The sequence below is a fragment of the Dermacentor variabilis genome, chromosome 1 (assembly GCF_050947875.1).
Source record: "Dermacentor variabilis isolate Ectoservices chromosome 1, ASM5094787v1, whole genome shotgun sequence".
Classification (NCBI taxonomy): Eukaryota; Metazoa; Arthropoda; class Arachnida; order Ixodida; family Ixodidae; genus Dermacentor; species Dermacentor variabilis.
This window is the reverse complement of record NC_134568.1, coordinates 19532601-19550439: the sequence shown is the minus strand read 5'-3', so window position 1 is coordinate 19550439 and position 17839 is coordinate 19532601.

Below are 17839 nucleotides of genomic sequence, written 5' to 3'. Positions count from 1 at the left end.
ATTCATTTTCCTCAGCAACCACTGCACTAACTTTGACGAGGTTTGTTGCATTTAGAAGAAAACCGTAAAATCTAGTGGCTGTTGGTTTCGAATTCTTGATTTAGGTTGTGAATTTAAATAAAAAATTGGCGAAAATCTAAAATTTTCGAAAAACGAAATTATCATGTTTAGAACTTTGTAACTCATCAACGAAAAATGATAATACAATTCTGTGAAATGCATAAAATAGTACATCCAAAGCGGAGAAAATTGATATGTTGCACGTGAATCACAAAAAACCTAATAAAATGGAAATACAGCTTTTGCAGAACCCTCCTAAAAACGTAATAAATTAACGTAAGATGTAAAATGACCTATTGAATTTTTCCGCTTTCTATCATCTAATGTCTGCCGTTCACAAAACCGCCATATTCGTTCTTGATGCAGAGCTATGAATTCCAAACTTCCGAAACTTTTGGAAATCGTTGCAACAAAATTCAGGCCCTAAATCGAAATTCCGCTTCCAACAGTCACTAGAACTTAACTTTCTCTTGAAAATGCAACAAATTTCATAAAATCAGTCCAGGGGTTTTCTCAGAAAACGTTTTTGCGTTTTATATGCAATTGAATAGGCCGCATCGGAGTTGGGCCCGAGCTAAAGCTTCCTCTTGATGCACAATCTGAAGCCCACTCTGAAGTCGTCTCCTTTTACTTGCACTCCACTCTAGTTGCAGCTGTGGAATTTTTTAGCCTGGTGTGACAAACGTATCCCTGCGAGCAGGACGATTGAGATACTTTTTTAGTCTTATTATTGACCCGCGTACTTCTATATATTTTTGCAGTGAATTGGTTTCACCGAATAACAAATTTTAATTTAGAGCTCACGGTATAAGGCACCAGTATGTATGAGAATATTCTGCAATATTCCAGGCGATTTTAGCTTTTTGCTATCTTGTAGTCCGGCCTTTCGTCATCAAATTGCACGTGCAACGCGAATACTGTTGTGCGTTCTGGAAGATCCGCGAGCGGCAATCATTACGCTGGAATGTTCTACGAAAAAGAAAGTGAGAATAGCCGGTACTCGTTAATCGCAAATCATTTGTTCAACGATCGACTCATGTGCACGGCACTATCTTTCTGCCCGAATGTTGCTTGTTTTGTTAGCTCCGGCTCACCCAATAAAGTATTTCATGACTCGCGGTTCTTGTTACTGTGTTCACCGTCACTACAACGTGACATCTCGTAGAGGTGTTTCCTTGTGACCTCATAAACCCTGCCAGCTGAGAAAATATTGTTGACTTCTTCATGGACCAGCGAGCAAGCCACAGGCTGCGACTAGTGTCAGTGCACGGACATCGATCCCCAGAAAACTAGGAAGCTGACAGCCATAATGATTGTCCCCGTTTCACATGCAGCGACATATGCTACGAAAGCCAATGCCGCCATCAATCTGGCGGGTATTATCTTTTGAAGGTCTGGAAAGCTCGCTGGATACGTACGCATGAATCACCATCTTTAACAATTGAAAGTGTGACGACCTGCGGCATAACTATCTCTCATTAGAAGACACCACCAGGACGTAGTTGGAAAAACTTGAGTCCAGCCTAACAACCTGGGAGCCGTGTCGCAGCGGCTTCGTGCAAACATTCACCCGTGTCGTGCGCAGAGAGTGGGCCGCATTTCTGCTAAAAACTCGTGTGCAGCTACCGACTGAGACAATCGCGATCTTCACGGCGGAAATGAACCGTCTGTTCAACCACGTCGACCCCGACATGTCTGAGCAGAAAGCAAGCAAGATCATCGCGAACTTTCTAACGGAAGCCACGGGCATCGATAAGCCGGCGAAAATGCCCGCTCGCAGCAAGTGCTTCCGCCGTGGGGAAAAATGAAAGCACTCGTCCCTGATGAGTTGCGAAAGGCCACCAGTACCGTTGCACGCGGAGAACTGGGTACGATGTTCTCTTCGATGCAGTCTCAAGTACTCTTAATTGTGGACATGGTGTGAAAAGAAATCCAGCAGTCATTTGGAGTTCATAAATTGCCGCAGCTCAAAGCAAGCCCCGAGTAATGGCCTACATCACTGTCTTCAGCCGCCCGCATCGCCCTTCATGCCGGCACCCGACAACTGCCCGTTCTGCAGCCGTCGGACAGGTGAAATGCCGATGGACAATCCGAGAGATGGATGGATGAATAACTTTATTGAAGTCCCTCGGTGAGCGGGATTGGCGCGCAGTGGGCCGCTCCCACGTCGGGACAGAGAGGACATGCCCCTCCGCCGCGTCGCGGGTCCGATGGACAGCCCAGAGCTGTGCGTCAAGGTCCGAGCTGCGTAGTGCTCGGTCCCACCCTTCCTTTGTGGTACTGGCCCCCGGTGCCAGAGGGGCAACCCAAGACCATGTGAGCCAGGCTAGCTATCTCTTTACAAAATCGGCACGCATTGTGAAGGTGCGCATCCGGAAAGATTTGGCGCAGGAATGCCGGGCAGGGGTAGGTTCCCGTCTAAAGCCGCCTGTACGTTACTTATTGTGCTTTATTGAGTGCTTTGTGCGGTAGCGGCATGGTTCTCTTGACTAACTTATAGTGCTGGGTGAGATCGTTGTTAGTGATGAGATGGTCGCGCTCGCTTTCTCATACTGCTGAGAGAGAGTCCAGGCTCGCACAGTGAGTTAGGTCTCGTTCGGCCTCGTGTGCAGTCTCGCTGACATTAGGTAAGGGGCCCTCCAATCGTCCCATGTCTGCCTGGAACCACTTTATGTAGTGTGGGGTGAGGTATTGAGCACCAAGTAATCTGCCGACGGTCTCGGATATGGTCACTCTTTCGAAGGTCGAAATTTTGCCATAGAGAAAGAGATAGGTAAAAAGGGGACACGCCCGTAGGGCCCTGCGGCCGAGCAACTGCACAGCCGCCAGTGCCCCGAGAGGCTGGTGAGGCTGCCAATTTTGTTTTCAGAGATTTAATACATGTGATTTAGATCTGTTTTGGCTCCGCTTTTGATAGCAATGCCTTCGATTCTGGCTCTCCTTTGGCTGCTGAAATGTTCAAATACGTTGTCAATAGTGCAGCGCAAGTGCTCTAATATTTCATTCCTAATCATGTCCTACATATAGACGTACTAAACGCGCGGATCGCAACCTTTTTACTGGAAAAGCTGCCTGGCTTCTCAAAAAACTTCAGCAAGGCTATACTGGCTCATGCCGATTAGAAAACTAATGCGATCCTAGCTCTCTTTATCGTATTTCTTTTTCCGTTTTTAAGCCGCTTTACTCAGTTGCATACAATAGGAAGCAGTTGGTCTATACAAAAATTTTTATTGCTTAAATAAGTGAGATAACAAAAAAATGCTGTTTCACACACTTGATAAAAAAAGACGCAGAAAGACGCACACTACAAGAAGTATGTTTAGCCATGACTAGCAACGAGTCAAGTAAACATGGCACTTGCAAACTGGACCAGGCGCATTCAGTGTGCACGTACATTCAGGCAAACATCCTTCGCAAAATGATCCGAAATGCGCATTACACTGCTCGAGCCGCGCCAAACGAAAAGTTTGTGTAATGGAACGGGTGAGCCACAGATAACAAATTCTGTGCTTTACACAGAATGTCTTGCCAGTGACTTCTGAAAAATTACGCGTAGGTAATAATGAATATGCTCTTCCAGAAAATACTGGTGCAAAAACAAACGGCCGGGTGCACGGTAAACGGCTGCCAAGGCTCAGGTCCTATGCTACACGTGCAAACTACGCTCACCTAGCATAACAAACGTCTCTCTAACAATGTTGTTAACCCAAGAAACAGCAAAAGTATACCTTTATAGAAAGCACTTTACCGTACGAGCGAGGCGACGAAAAGCGCGGTGGGTTGGGCGTAACCAGCGGCACATGATAGGTGCAGCATCAACGTCTGTATGGAAACGGCATGTAACGCCGTAACCCTGTAGACGTATGATAAGCTGTCAGCCTTTGAGGTCAAGTGGAAGCGGATATCGCTGCGCTGCCTGGTGATTGGTCAGATCCTTACTTGCTCGGCCGCGAAACGGCTCGAGTGTCAGCTTTTACGTAGGTATGTTTCTCAATGGTTTCGCCGCCTACTCTCTGCGTCCACAGGAAAGTTAACGACCCGGTGAAATTGCTCACTGCTTGGCTGCAACTCAGCAGAGACTCCGACGACTTTGCCGATCGCCATCGCCGGGACACTGCCTCACACTGCAGTACCCACAGTACACTAATCCGATGCGTGGGCGGTATGAGAGCCCATAGCCGGTAAAGTAGAAGCAACATCCGATGGATATGTTCAGTCGCAGTTCGATGAAATGCCGAAGACCCTCCTCCACAGACACCAGATCAGGCTCCACGACGAAGCAACGACACCAACGACCCGGTGCCATTTTGACGAAGCACCGAAGAAAAAAAACACGCTGCCTAAAGAATAACTGAAGACGTGACGTAACTGCGGGACAATATAGTACAGCCATGGTCCGATGCCTTGAAATAACTAAGGCAAGACCACGAACCACCAACCCCGACGTGCTTTTTCATGGCCACACAGTCGCCACTTTATTGGGCAAAGGAACCGACTGTGCCGTCATGAGTGAATACTTAACCGCGCAGTGGGGGAAAGTTACGACTGAATTGCAAGACCCCCAAATCTGTGCAGCTGGAAGTCACCTGATAAAGATAACTCGAATGTGCACCTAAGTCGAACGCAAAACCTGCGGTGCCACCCTTGCGTACGTAACCTGCGTTTGCAACACAGCTGTGAAAGAATCAATTGAGATCACGGCATTCAAGCTAGTTCAGGGAAAGGAACATAAATGCGGTTCTCAATGCCACGCTACCACATGACACCGCCGAAGAACCGCGAAAATGCGCCCGTCTATAGTCATGGCTCACACTTGTCACACTTGGCTCACACAGGCTCACACACAGGTCACAGACAGGCTTACACTTGTCTTTTTTCCCCCTGCAGTTACTCGCTGCCTTCATCACCGGTTGCCGGTGCGCTGTTCCACTGGATTCGCGTGGCAAACGTATCGTTCATGGTTCTGTGGCTGGCAACTTCGGTGAGCCTGTTCCCGCCACACTTTGCCCGGATCAAAGCCGCCACCAAATCTACGTCTGGAACGACACCCCATTTGCACCTTCGGCTCATCACTGCGCAACCGCGACAGCATCGACAGCGCCAGCTGCGGGAAGCCTAAAGCCAAGCAACACGCTCTGGGCAGTCAGAGGGCACGGAGGCACCGACAGGATGACAGGTTTACACTTGTATTTTTTCACCCCGCAGGTCAGTTACATTTCCAAACTGCCACTTTTTTGCTTTAAATCTAGTAATCGCTTCATTGTCGTGCTTCCGTGCCCAGAAGTCTTGAGTGACCCATTCTGTTCCTTGTTTCTTTCACTGTGTGGTGACGTGGAAAGCAATCCTGGCCCATCCAAGGATCGCTGAAGTACTCAAAACTGTGAGGGACCTAAATGAAAGCTCTATTGGAATGGAATCTGTACAAAATTCTATGTCGGAGCCAATTCATGAGCTAAAACAACAGCTAAAAACCGTTTCTGATGCTATATCTGACATCGATCAGAGACTGCAGCACGTGGAAAGCCAGACGGCCATCCTTGATGAATGGAAACAGGATGTCAGCTTATTGCACGACAAGATTGAGGGCGTAGTAACTGATACGAACACGCTTCGTGCGCGACATGATGATGCGGAAGATTGCTCACGTCGGGACAATCTGGTCTTTTCTGGAGTACCGGATACTCCAACAGAAAATTCAATGCAGTCAGAGGAAAAAGCCCTTGATGTGACAAATAACACTTCCAAACTTAGTTTAACTTGCGGCCACCTAGTGCGCGCACATAGCATTGGTCGCTACAGTTAACAAAAATCACGGCCGATAATAGTTACATTTTTCTCTTATAAAACCAAAGAACAAGTTGGTGTCTAAGCGCTCTCTTCTAAAAGGAAGCAGCCTGACTGTGAGCGAGGACTTCTGTGAGGCCCCCCCAACGCGAAATATACGAAATAAATTAACGGAATATGGCAATGGACTAAATGTACCCTACAGGCTACATTCCAAAAGACTATGCGTGGGAAAAGATGTTATGGCTACGACCTAGATAACGATGTTGTCTACGAAATAACGCCACGAAACAGAAATCCCGATCCTCGAATTCTTCCCTCAGGTCGTGTCTTACAGAACTCGCGATAGCGAAACGCGAGGGGAGATGCTTGCACTTCATCGATACATGTTATATCCGTTGTATTCACTAATATTCGCAGTATATTTAATAAAAGGGACGAATTGTGTTCTCTGGTTGATGACACAGATGCTGACATAATAGCAATTACTGAAACTTCGTTGATTAACAAAATAACAAACGAAGAATAGTTTCATTGCCTTAAAAGATACGTTGTGCATCGGAATGACCGTACTGACAGAATTGGGGGCGGTGTATTGCTTGGCGTTAGTAAAAACGTTGAGTGCTTTGATGTACCGATAATCACTGAAACTGAATCCGTCTGGTGTTGTTTAACCATTAATATCAGAAAAATGATCTTAGGCGTCTGCTACCGGCCACCCTCGAATAGTTCGTTTTGTGATCACCTACATGACTGTCTAAACCAATTAACAGTGAGATTCCCCGGAGCAAAGATAATTCTTATGGGCGACTTTAACTTCCCTAACATAAATTGGTCGAGCACATGTCCTGTCTCTAACCCATCATCCAGTGAGGTCAGTCAGTTTATCGCTATTTGTTCTGGCTTTACCTTAGTACAAACGGTCGTTATTCCAAAACGGGTAGCAGGCACTACGTCATCATTACTTGATCTCGTGCTGACATCAACAGCTGATATTATATCCCCGATAACGCACTTACCTGGCCTTAGCGACCACGATACATTACATTTTACAATCACGATATCACTACCACTGACACGTAAGCGATTTAAGCAAAAAAACGACTACAAGAAGGCTAACTTCTCTGCAATAAACAACGAACTTGCTTCATTTCTTGACACGTTTCTACTCTGTCATCTCCATCGTTCTGTCGAGACAAAGTGGCGCCTGTTTAAAGAAAATGTATCTGATCTAATAAATCGTTATATTCCAGTCCGACGTATATGTTCAAATAGTAACGCACCATTGTATAACAGACACCTTAAGAGACTGAGTAACAAAAAGAAACGCCTATTTCGCATCGCTAAACGGTCACTAAATCCTGAACACTGGTTCTCATACAAATCCGCTGCCGCCGCATACTTCTCAAACTTACGGTCTGCGAAGTTTTCCTACTACAACATTACCCTTCCTAAGCTACTGAAAATTAACAGTAAGGCATTCTGGAGCTCTATGAAAGGAGATAGCACTAGAAGGAACACTGTAGCTTCATTAACTGGGAAAGCAATCGCCGACCACGCATGCGCTGATGTGCTAAGTGACACGTTCGTACAGGCCTTTTCTCCGTCTTCACATGTTACTCCTCCTCCCGAAATATGGCCTAAAATATACCCTCACATGGATCCCATAGTATTTAATAGTAACGGTATTAAATAGATTATAGATAAATTATAATTGAAATCATCATGTGGTGTTGATGGAATTAACATTAAATTTTGCACAGTACTAGTGAGTATTGCTCAATAATTTTAGAATTACTTTTTTCTCAGTCGCTTCACAACGGCACATTGCCTTTAGATTGGAAAACGGTTAAGATCATTCCAATTGAGAAATCTGATGATACGCATAACCCTTCTAATCATAGGCACATTAGTTTGACTTCAGTGCCCTGTAAGATAATGGAACACATAATTTATTCTCAGGTAATGAATCACCTTGAATCTAACAACTTCTTTACATCTAGCCAACATGGTTTTCGTAAAACATTCGCCTGTGATACCCAGCTTCTTTGCTTTACTAACGACTTGCATTCCAACGTGGACGCAGGATTTCTTACGGACTGTATTTTTCTTGGTTTCGCTAAAGCTTCTGACAAAGTACACCACACATTACTGCTATCTAAACTCAGCGCACTAAATATTGATACTAATGTACTTAATTGGATAAAATCATTTCTAACACACCGCATGCAATTGGTAAGCGCTAATGAAGTTAATTCATCTCTAACACCCATCAAATCTGGTGTTCCACAAGGGTCTGTGCTAGGGCCGCTGTTGTTTTTGTTCTACGTTAACGATCCACCTGATAACATTTCGTCTAAAATTTGTATTTTTGCAGATGACTGCGTAATATATCGTCAAATTACCAATGACACTATTATTTCATCTCTTCAGGATGATTTAAACACACTGCATAACTGGACTATAATATGGCACATGCAGCTTAACGCCAAGAAATGTAAATCAATGCGAATATGCCGTACTAATGAAGCTTTTCCTGCCTATTTACTTGATAACATTCCTTTAGAGAGCGTAACAAATTACAAATATCTGGGCGTCCATATAACCTATAACTTATCCTGGAAATACCATATAGACTTTATAACGAGCAAAGCTAATCGCACGCCTGGATATCTTCGCAAAAACTTCTCGCTCGCACGATTATCACTCAAACATTTGTTATTCACAACATATTTTCGCCCACAGTTGGAATATGCATCATCAGTATGGGACCCACATCATGCCATCTTAACTAACTGCCTTGAAAGTGTCCAGTATCGCTCCGCTCGGTTTATACTAGCTAATTACCATCGAACGGCAAGCGTGACACAAATGAAGACTACTCTGAACCTACCTTCGCTATTAACTCGCAGGAAACGAACGCCTATGCTTACTTCATAAGATTTACCACCAGAACGCTGCGCTTCGGTCGGCATGGATTATTCTAGCGCCATTCATCTCCCCACGTAGAGATCATACGCATAAGGTACATGTGCCTCGCTCTAACACACTAACACATTCGCAATCATTTTTACCCAAAACATGCAACGAATGGAACGGTCTGGCAGCATCTATTGTTAGTATAAGTAATCCTGTTCAATTTAGAAATGCTTTAGTTAACTACATGTAAATCATGAAACTTGCGTTCAATATATTATGAGACTTGTTATTGTATAAGTACTATTTTTGCAAATTAACAATGTATGTGTTGGCCTATCATTCCCAACTTGTATATTGAAGTGATCCAGGGAAAACACGGGGAATGCAGGAGATGTAAATTCAAGACGATGAGAAAAACGTGAACAAGGTGAATGCAGGAGCCAACGTTTCGACAAGTGCACTTGTCTTCTTCAAGGCGACGTACGCTTTCCTCGCCACAGTAAATATAGGTGGGGCTCTTCTGAAGGGGAGAGGGTGTGAGGCGGGCGGGTGCGGACACGAGGGAAGGTGTGTGAGCGTGTCGAATTGAGAGTAAAGGAACGCTGTGCACAAGGCCAAAGCCAGGGCCACCCCCCCCCCACCCCAGTCTGTCAACGCACGCGTGTTGGCCGGCGTGTCAAGGGAGTCTGACACGCCGTCTGAAAAAAAAAAAAAAGAAGAGGAATGGAAAGGGGAAAAAAAGGGGGGGGTTATACGCCAAGAAATCAAACTAATACCCCTGTCACACGGCAAATCTAATGTCATTTACAACGAATGACATTCGCTGATAATGCCATTTCTTTGGTGTCACACGGTAAAACGTAAGGACATTTTCGAAAATGACATTTACAAACAAATGAGTTCGCCAAACTCATTCGCATTCGTTTGGAACTGAATTTGTATCCTCGACACCACGAGTTTACCAGTGTCTCGCAAACAGTACATGCTTCTTTTTTGTTTTAACAAAATATCACTATTATTCTATCCATTTTATTACCTAATTATGGCTTTAACGCCATTGAAGTCCATCACGTGCGTAAATACAGAAAACTACTCTCAGTCCAGTGACCAGACAGCCGTCTTTAGCTTTCGCTGCAGCAGTCGTGTTGGTTCTCACCGGAGCATCGGCCGCGGCCGCTTCAATTGACTTGGCGTAAAAGCGTGCGCGTGTTTTCCTGTGGCAAGCGCCAATAATGAGGATATTAGAAGCTCGCATGCACATCAGAACAGCGATGACATGCAACTGCCCTTCTCGTACCACTTTAGCAGATGTAGCGGACGCGCCTATCGTTCTCTTCGCCCTGTTGCTTGCCTCGACTTCGTTGGCAATGTCGACAAGTTAGTGATCGAACGCTATGGTTTGAAAGCAACGATCACATATTCTAGTGGAGTTTAGCATATTGGAAAATAATTATTGGACAAAAGTGGGTTTGAGGCGTGTCTTTTTTTTTTTTACTATCGTCATTGTCATCATTTTCAAATGACATTAGTTTTCGCCATGTGACAGCGTGCTGTGATAATGACATTAATCGCAACAAATGTCATTTGTTGGAAATGACATTAGATTTGCCATGGGACAGGGGTATAAGTGTTGTTGCCTATAGCTTAAAGTTTAGCATAGCGAATAGATTCTAAAGCTCCCTTTGAAACGTTAATGCCTATTGGTTGCAATGTCTTGAACTTATGGATAAGGTATGATTCTCTGTATTTTCTTTCTCGTTCAGAACGGAAATTTGACTGTAAGATGTAGAGTTTAAGTTCATCAAAGTTATGACCTGGTTGGTTGAAATGCTCGGCGAAGGCTTTGGGAAGCTTTTTAGCTGTGTCCGCGCGATGTCCGTTTAATCTGACGTTCATTGATTGTCCTGTTTCACCGATATATTGTTTCTTAAAAACAATATATCGAAAGTAACGTATTGCTATATTGCAATATCGCATTGCTTTAGTTGCAGATTTCCATTTTTACCAAATTAAACGCGAAAAGCGAAGCCCATGTCCGAATCATAACTCAATGAGATGAGGGCGCCGTCGACTAGTCTTGCTGCCCTGGGCAATGATTCTCGCCTTATACTACGTTATTTTCGCATCTGCTTTCTTTGATTTTCTGTTTTCTCACTTTGAAAGTAAAGAGAAACAAAATAGAGCCCAAAATATTGCAGTGAGGGGCCAGCATCATCGTCCGGTGAGGTCATACCAGAAGTGTCCTGCCTCTCAATGCCGATAACTGGAAGACGGTGCACAATAAACTTTTGTGTTCCGCTCGGAAACGCACTCCGCTGTGTGGGCCTCATTCGGTGCCGATAGCAGAACATCTCAGCATATTGTGGCAAGGAAGATAAGGGGGAAATGAATGAAAGGCAACTGTCCCTAGCAAACATACTCACACACCCAGAATCTTTCCCTGAAACTGTAGGTCACTAATTGATATAAATAAATTACAAATTAATGAAATTGAAAGTAGATGAAAAAAATACGACTTGCCGATGGTGGGGCAGGATACCACGTCTTCTCAATGCGCGTGCGATGCTCTATAACATATGAAAATTTTCGCTCACGGGGACGCCGGCGCAGGACGCCGACACCGGATTTTCTGTCATACGTACGGCACCCTTAACGCTTTTGTGTTAAAATTTATTGTTCGATGAACGAAATGCAATAGACGCAAGGACGTGTGACCTGGGGGGATGAGGATTGCAGCAAAGCGCGAAAGAAACACAACAAAGCACGGCGCATACTTAGTCGACACCCAAGCACGGAAAATATTGTCGAATCAGAAAGGTGAGTCATAGAGTAGGCGATACAGTGGCAGGCTGAAGAACAAGCTGGGGAAAGTTTCGAACGCGAAGGTTCATCGCAGTACATATTTTTGCTGGTTGGGGCAGGTGATCTTAACGACAAGTTTGAGTGTGCTGCGTTTTTACTTGATATCCAATAATTTTTTCACCTTGGTTTGTATTAACTGTGTTTATCACGCTTAGCATGCATAAACTTTGTGGCAAACATGTGGAAACACTGTTGTCATTCATTTCTCAAGTAAGATATTGCATAAATAAAAGTATTTACAAGGAAGTGTCACGCAGTGGGAAAGGTGTTTCGCAAATTGAATTAAAAATTTAACTTACGAGAATTACGTAATTACGGGACCAATGTCCAGCTATGCTAGTACTTGATATCATTGTTTATTGACAGATTTACTTAGAAAGCATTCAATATACTAAAGAGGGAAATATATGCCCTTCCGTTTAGCATTTGAAGCGCATATTCTGCTACGAAGGCTACATACTGTCCCGTTTGCCGTTTCCGAATGGTATGAAAAACCAAAATCATAAGCGACATCTGCTAGTAGCAAGAAATAAGTTCCCTGAGGCAACGCGCAGAAAGGCACGTAAGACAACAGAAGTGAACAAATACACAGCGCTTCACTTTTGTTCTACGTGCCTTTTTGCGCTTCGCCTGAAGTTATCGAGTACCAACTGGCCCACCTGTCTCTTTTCTTGAAGAAATCAATTACTCCACTGCGTTTGAATCACCTAATCAGCACCTGCGGGCTATATATATGTGACATGAGTAAATTCCGTACGTAGGCTGCTGTCCTTCTGAGAGGCTGCACGTGCTCTTGCGCTGCAATCACCCTGTTGGAGAGACTTTTCACTCTTTCCTACGCAATAAATTAACGTTGTCAGAACCATTGGCGTGTTAAAATCGCCTGGTGATGCTCAGTATAGTATATTTTCAACTGGCACAGCTACAGTAAATACAAAAAGCACACTGAAGCGTCCACGATGTAGAACAAGCTCGAAATCAATACACGTCTTAAGCTTCCTCGATTTGTTCTCAATATTCCCCGCAGGGGCGTCTGCGTCAGCAGGCGTTTGGTGTGTGGCGACACCACGTACCCGAGCACACGAGGGTTGGACCCTCCCGCGTGTCGCCGTGCGCGGCTTAGCCGTGTCTGGGGAAAGGGGGATCCTGGAGGTTGAGCCGATGCCGGGTGTTTGGACCTTTAAGGCCCCCCGGCGGAGGCAACACGCCTCTTTGGCCTCTGCTTCACATAGACGGCACCTCCAGGCTGACCCACCTGGAGGAAATCGGCAGTCACCTTTTCCTGTCCTTCTCTTCAATCTTCGTCTTTCTCTCTCACTTTCAATCTTTCCTGTCTTCTCTTCGCTTCTTCTTACTTCCAGACTTCCAGGTGGCGAGGGTTAACCTGGTGTAGTTATCCAACCTTGGGTATCGTATATTAGGTTATAGTGACTATGTACAGCTGGCGTCTTCGTAGCTTTTCGGCTTCGCAGCGTCCCCTTGTTGGGCTCGGTGGTGGGCGGCTGGCATAGCTACCGAAGTGATATTTATTTTGATGGCTTTTTCAGCATTCCCCCGACTCCCTGATCGCCCTCTTTCCAAGAGAGGGCGCACCGATGACTCCCTGAAACTTTTTGGCCAGACCAAAGAAATTTATCCAAAGTACCATGTCTTAAGTTGTGGAAACCCTGATAAAACAGCAAGAACCCTATCACCATTTGTTGTCGCAAAGTCTCTTACTGAGAAACTAGGTTCCGGCTACGAGGTCACGAAAGTGGCCAGCGGTGATCTGTTGCTCGAAGTTAGTGACAAGAAACAGTACGAGAATCTATCTGGACTTGTTGAAATTAATAGTACCCCTGTCTCGATAAATCCGCATCGTTCATTGAACAGCACACGTGGAGTCGTATCTGAACAAGATCTCCTTGATTTGAGTGAAACTGAGCTGCTTGAAGGCTGGAAGGAACAGCACGTGACAAATGTCCAAAGGATAAAGATCAGGCGGGATGACAAAGAGATCCCCACTAAACACCTAATTTTGACATTCTGCACAAGCACTTTACCAGAGTATATTGAAACAGGCTATATGAAAATAAAACTAAGACCCTACATTCCGAACCCGCGCCGCTGCTTTAAGTGTCAGCGATTTGGTCACGGCTCTCAGAGCTGCCGGGGCCGTACTACATGTGCAAAGTGCGCTTCAAACGAACACCCTGCCGATAATTGTACGAAGGCACACCGCTGCGCAAACTGCGAGGGTGACCACCCTGCATACTCTCGGTCATGTCCTTCTTGGAAGAAGGAAAGTGAAATCATCACATTAAAGATCAAGGAGAACATTTCTTTTCAAGAAGCACGAAAGCGTATTTCTTTCCTCCATACCGCAAGGTATGCTGGTGCGGCGCGTAGGGGGGCAGCACCGCAGCAGACTGGGGCATCAGCCCGGCCCACAAAGAGTGTGGCCACGGCAGTGTCCTCAGCCCCCCAGGCGACAGTAGCAAGCGCTGCTGCGCCGTCTCTAAAGGAGGGCCCATCGACCTCTGGGTTGGTGGCCTCCAAGGCTCTGCTTTTCGAGGCAAGGCCTACCCTGAAAACACCCCACTCTAGTGAGCGGAAGTTCAGCGGCTCCCAGGAGTCAATGGACACAACCCCGAGCCAGAAGGCGCATCCAGCGCCTCGGGAGCAGCGCGAGTCTCGCGACCGCTCCAAAAAAGACAGAACCCGTACCATAATCACGGGGCCTGAAACGGCTCCGTAAGTCATCTCTCTAACTTAACTCCTCTTGACACACAGCATAAAAACACGAACAATATGGCTACACAAATAATACACTGGAACGTTAGAGGTCTTATGCACAACCTCGATGACATTAAAGAACTCTTACACAAACATAACCCAAAGGTGCTGTGTGTTCAGGAGACACATCTTAAATGCACACAAACAAACTTCCTTTGTCAGTACGCCATCTACCGTAAAGACCGCAACGAGGCGAATACCTCGTCTGGCGGTGTTGCAATAGTTGTAGACAAGTCCGTAGCCTGTCACCAGGTCGCCCTTCAGACGCCCCTTGAGGCAGTGTCAATTCGGACAATTCTTTTTAATAAATTGATCACTGTATGTTGCTTATACATACCCCCCAATTTTCATCTGGGAAAAAGTGATTTTCATAACCTAATCGATCAGCTTCCGGACCCTTACATACTCGCAGGCGATTTTAATGCACACCACACCATGTGGGGAGACTCGCGATGTGACGCGAGAGGCCGTTTGATTGAAAATTTTCTTGTGAACTCCGGTGCATGCCTCTTCAACAAGAAGGAGCCAACTTATTATAATATCCATAACAATTCATATTCATCAATAGACCTGTCTATTGGCTCGGCTTCAATTTTCCCGGACTTGCAATGGAATGTAATAAAAAATCCATATGGAAGTGACCACTTTCCTGTAATGTTAAATTCAATGCCTCAACATGAAAGCCCCCTACATACACCCCGGTGGAAACTAGCCTCCGCCGAATGGAGTGATTTTAAGGAAGCAACTTACTTATCACGAGATTTTATCACCGATTTTAACATAGACAATGCTGTAGCATATTTTACTTCTTTTATATTAGACGCAGCTGAAAAGTTCATTCCCCAAACGCAAGGTCTCTCTTGTAAAAGACGGGTACCCTGGTGGAATGAAGAGTGCAGACTGGCACGAAAGAAACAAAACAAGGCGTGGGGTTTGCTGCGTCGCTCCCCGACTGCAGAAAACCTTATTGAATTTAAACTGGCAAAGTCGCAAGGGAGGCGCACGCGGAGACAGGCAAGGAGAGCTAGCTGGGAGAGGTTTCTCTCGGGCATCACATCCTACACTCAAGAATCTAAAGTTTGGAATGGTGTAAGAAAGATAAAGGGGCAACAAATCCACCCTCTGCCCTTAGTGGACGACCAAGGGACTACCTTGGAGGACCAGGCGAACGCTCTGGGCGAACACTTCGAACATGTATCAAGCTCCACACATTACACAAAATCATTCCTCAAATATGAACACTTAGCTGAACTTAAGACACTTGATCGTAAATGCCGTCCGGATGAACCTTATAACCGTCATTTTAACATTGCCGAGCTTAAAGCTGCATTGAGCACATGTAGAAGCTCCGCTCCGGGAGCTGATAGAATCATCTATGACATGATTAAGAACCTACACGAAGACACACAAATGACACTTCTGGCACTTTTCAACTCTATCTGGGCTGCCGGATACCTCCCATCCTCGTGGAAGGAGGCTATAGTTATTCCTGTCTTGAAGCTGGACAAAGACCCTTCCTTGGCGGCAAGCTATCGCCCGATAGCCCTTACAAGTTGTCTTTGTAAGCTATTCGAAAAAATGATTAATCGTAGACTAATACATTTCCTTGAACTGCACAATATGCTTGATCCCTATCAGTGTGGTTTCAGAGAAGGGCGGTCCACGACTGATCATCTTGTACGCATTGAAGCAAATATCCGCGATGCATTTGTACATAAACAGTTCTTCTTATCGATATTCCTCGATATGGAGAAGGCGTACGACACGACGTGGCGATACGGAATCTTACGAGACTTGTCGGGGATGGGCATCCGTGGAAATATGCTAAACATAATAGAAAGCTATCTGTCGAAACGTACCTTCCGCGTGAAAATCGGCAATGTATTGTCGCGACCTTTTATACAAGAAAATGGTGTACCTCAAGGAGGTGTGCTTAGCTGCACACTCTTTATCGTGAAAATGAACACCCTCCGTGCTTCATTACCGCCAGCCATTTTTTATTCTGTTTACGTAGATGATATACAAATAGGATTCAAATCCTGCAACCTTGCAGTGTGTGAGAGGCAAGTACAACAGGGCTTGAATAAAGTATCTAAATGGGCAGACGAAAACGGATTTAAAGTGAACCCGAACAAAAGTTCTTGTGTGCTTTTCACAAGAAAGAGAGGCCTCGTTGCAGATCCCGATATCCAAATGTATGGCCAGCAAATCCCTGTGAACAAAGAGCACAAGTTCCTAGGTGTCATACTTGACTCTAAACTAACATTTATTCGACACATAAAATATCTCAAGGTAAAATGCTTAAAAACAATGAACTTACTGAAAATTTTATCCCATACAGCATGGGGCAGCGACAGAAAATGTTTGATGAATCTTCACAAAAGCCTCATTCGATCACGATTGGACTACGGTGCCGTGATTTATCATTCTGCAGCCCCGAGCGCGCTAAAGATGCTAGATCCGATTCACCATTTAGGAATCCGACTGGCCACTGGCGCTTTCAGAACAAGTCCCATTGAAAGTTTGTATGTAGAATCAAATGAGTGGTCACTCCATCTTCAAAGAACATACATCAGCCAGACATATTTCCTGAAAGTCCACTCTAATCCTCAACATCCATGTTTCAATACCGTTAATGATATGACATATGATACACTCTTTCGTAATCGTTCCTCTGTAAGACAGCCCTTTTCACTTGGTGTGAGGGAGCTTAGTGTTGAAATGGATGTCCCAATCCTCAAACATCGCCTAATGCCTCCAGCTAAGCTGCTACCTCCTTGGGAGTGGCAAATGATACAATGCGATATATCTTTCCTACAAGTTAGAAAGGAAGCCCCAGATATCGAAATCCGAATGCATTTCCTGGAACTCCAGTACAAGTACTCCTGCACAGAGTTCTACACAGACGCATCGAAGTCACGCGACGGGGTGTCCTATGCAGCCGTCGGTCCATCCTTCTCGGAATCCGATGTACTGCATCCGGAAACTAGTATCTTTACGGCTGAGGCCTACGCACTGTTGTCGGCTGTAAAACATATAAAGAGATCAAAACTCCAGAAATCGGTTATATATTCGGACTCCCTAATTGCTGTGAAGGCCTTAATGTCATTTTCTAAGCACAAAAAATCCAGTAATCAATGAACTATATTCCGTCATATGTAAAGCGTATATATGCAACCAACATGTCATCATATGCTGGGTGCCGGGTCATAGGGGCATCGAAGGTAACGTTCTGGCGGACCAGATGGCCACATCAATTGCATCGTATTCTGTTAATCCTACCGCTGCAGTCCTTGCCACAGATCTGAGGCCCTTTTTGCGCAGGAAACTGCGAAACTACTGGCAACGCTCGTGGGACATGGAAAGAAATAATAAGTTGCACGTAATAAAGCCACAATTAGGGTTCTGGCCTTCTGCAACAAAATCACGCCGAACGGAT